Source organism: Mus pahari, chromosome 14 (assembly GCF_900095145.1).
Source record: "Mus pahari chromosome 14, PAHARI_EIJ_v1.1, whole genome shotgun sequence".
In the NCBI taxonomy this organism is placed as follows: domain Eukaryota; kingdom Metazoa; phylum Chordata; class Mammalia; order Rodentia; family Muridae; genus Mus; species Mus pahari.
The window spans coordinates 61,069,797-61,072,239 of NC_034603.1; the positions used below are offsets into that span (position 1 = coordinate 61,069,797).

Here is a 2,443-nt window from a genome sequence, read left to right on the forward strand (position 1 = left end):
CCACTGTGCCCTCACTCCACCTGTGATGTCATCCACTGTGCCCTCACTCCACACGTGATGTCATCCAATAAGAATAATTTTTAAAAAAAGAGTAAGCTACTTAGGGTTTTATTGCTGCAACAAAAAGAAAGTTGAAGAGGACAGGGCTTATTTGGTGACTTACACTTCCAGGTCATAGTTCATCATTGGAGGAAGTCAGGACAGGAACTCAAGCAGGACTGGAAACTGGAGGCAGGAGCTGATACTGAGGCCATGGAGAGAGCTGCTTACTGGCTTGTTCCCCTGGCTTACTCAGCCGGCTTTCTTATAGAACCCAAGACTACCAGCCCAGAGATGGCACCACCCACTATGGGCTGGGCCCTCGCCCCTTGATCACTAATTGAGAAAATGCCCTACAGCTGGATCTCATGGAGGCATTTCCTCAACTGAGGCTCCTTCCTCTCTGATGACTCTAGCTTGTGTCAAGTTGACCTAAAAAACCAGCTGATACATACGCCAAACTATTGGTTTAAAGAGCTCACTCCTCACTGTACTAAGGTACAGAGTCTCCAAGTACTCCCTGCTCTGGAGGTCTGGAAGGTTTAGAGAATGGAGAAAGGTCCCAGAGAATTGTACTCACACCTGGAGAGGAAAACCTAGAATCATCCACCCCCGCAGCTCCTCAGCTCAAAGCAGATTACACCTGCCAGCTCCTTGGGCAAAGAGTTCTGCCACAGAATGGGAAGATCAAGAATGTTATTCTTCGCCTCCATCTGGGAGTGTTCTTCGTGCTCGCTCTCACAATGGCGGGCTCTGCTCAGCCCAGCAGCCTCTTGAGCTATCTGGAGCCTCCGGAGCCTTTTTAGTGTGGAAAGTCGGGCCGCAGGCGGCGAGCTAGAACCTCTGGATGGACCCTTCCTCGGAAGCTTTGCTAATTTGCAGAAGCTGGGCAATGCTCCTCATTAACATCTGTCTGTCAGCATAGTCCGGCCTCGGTTCACTGTGGTGGAAGGGACTCAGCTCCAAATTCTGTATAGAAAAAAAAAAAAAAAAAACACCTGGATCCCAGTCTTTCAATGGCTTCAAGACAACCAGAAGTGCCCTGCTCTTGCTCCCAGCGGGCCTCTAGGCAAGATGTCCCTGCCCATCGGGATGTACCACCGAGCATTCAGCTAAAATGATGTCCTAGAGGACCCCGCGACCATGACTCCTCCTCCATCGGACATGGGCAGCATCCCCCTGGAAGTCAGTGATTCCAGAGCGCAAGTATCAGCATCTTGACAAGACAGAGGAAGGAGCGGCTAGTGTCTCTTCCCTTGCTGGGACTCCATCACCAGCCACTGACAGTTCAGACAAAGCCCCTGTGGTAAAGGCTAAAGTTACCCATGTCATCATGAGTTCCCCGATCACAAAACAGACCCAAGAGAGTATCCGGAGTTTTGAACAACAGGCAGGACGGAGAGATGCTGGCTACACACCCCATAAGGGTGTCCACTGAGGAGACCGAGTCCCTTCGAGTGGCAGAAGCACTTCATAAACTAAAGCTGCAGAGTGGAGAGACAACAAAAGAAGAGAAGCAGCCTGCATCAGCCCAGCCCCCCACCCCCACCCCGAGCAGCACCCGACACTCGTCCCCGAAGCAGAAGTCCAGGGGCCGGTTCCCATCTGGCTCCTCCACAGCCTTACCTGCTCCGAATCCTCACACCGTGGATCCTGGGAGTGGAAATGATAGGAACTCAGCAGACAAATGGAGCCTCTTTGGACCACGATCCCTGCAGAAATCTGATTCTGGTTTTGCCATGCAGGCTGACAAAGGTGCTCCCCCCCCCCCAACCTTCCCCGTGGAGGTGATGTGTGCCCAGGCCACAAGACTAGGTGAAGAGCCAGCAACCTTCAATCCGCCAAAGATGGATGTCCCAGTGGTAGAAGGAAAGAAACAACCGCTTCGAACCCATAATCTCAAATCCCGTGACCTGAGTGTGCTCACACCCACTGGCTTCTAGAATGCTTTCTGTCCAGGGTCTGTAATTTCCTGGGATCTGACATAGGACTGATGTGACTGAGGCCTGAGTGAGTGTGCAGATTGTCCTTGGGTGAGTGAGAAAAACCATTTTGCACTGCTTTCAGGTTGGTGGAAAATGTCAGTGGTGCAGAGTCGAGGACCTCACTATTTTTTTTAATCATTTATCCTAGAGAAGGACTCTGATCCTTGCTTTCCTAGGTAAGTTATGCTGGAGTGCTTCCAATACTAAGGCCTCTTGATTCTTTCCCCTTGATCACTATGAGCACTGACAAATCATGGTAGAGGTGCCCACCAACCAGTTTGCCCAGCGGAGGCCTCCTGACGGGCATTAGCCTGGATTTCTCCGAGAGCTGGACACAGCTCATGGCTACATTTGGCAGAACTCTGGCTTTCCAAGCTGAAGCACAGGTTGTTCTCTCCCCCTGCCCCTCCCCCCCCCCC

General features: G+C 51.7%; 1 pseudogene; it reads left to right on the forward strand.

The window, feature by feature from the left end:
* Positions 1 to 1,033: 1,033 nt before the first annotated feature.
* On the forward strand, positions 1,034 to 1,982 carry LOC110332542 (annotated as a pseudogene).
* Positions 1,983 to 2,443: the final 461 nt, after the last annotated feature.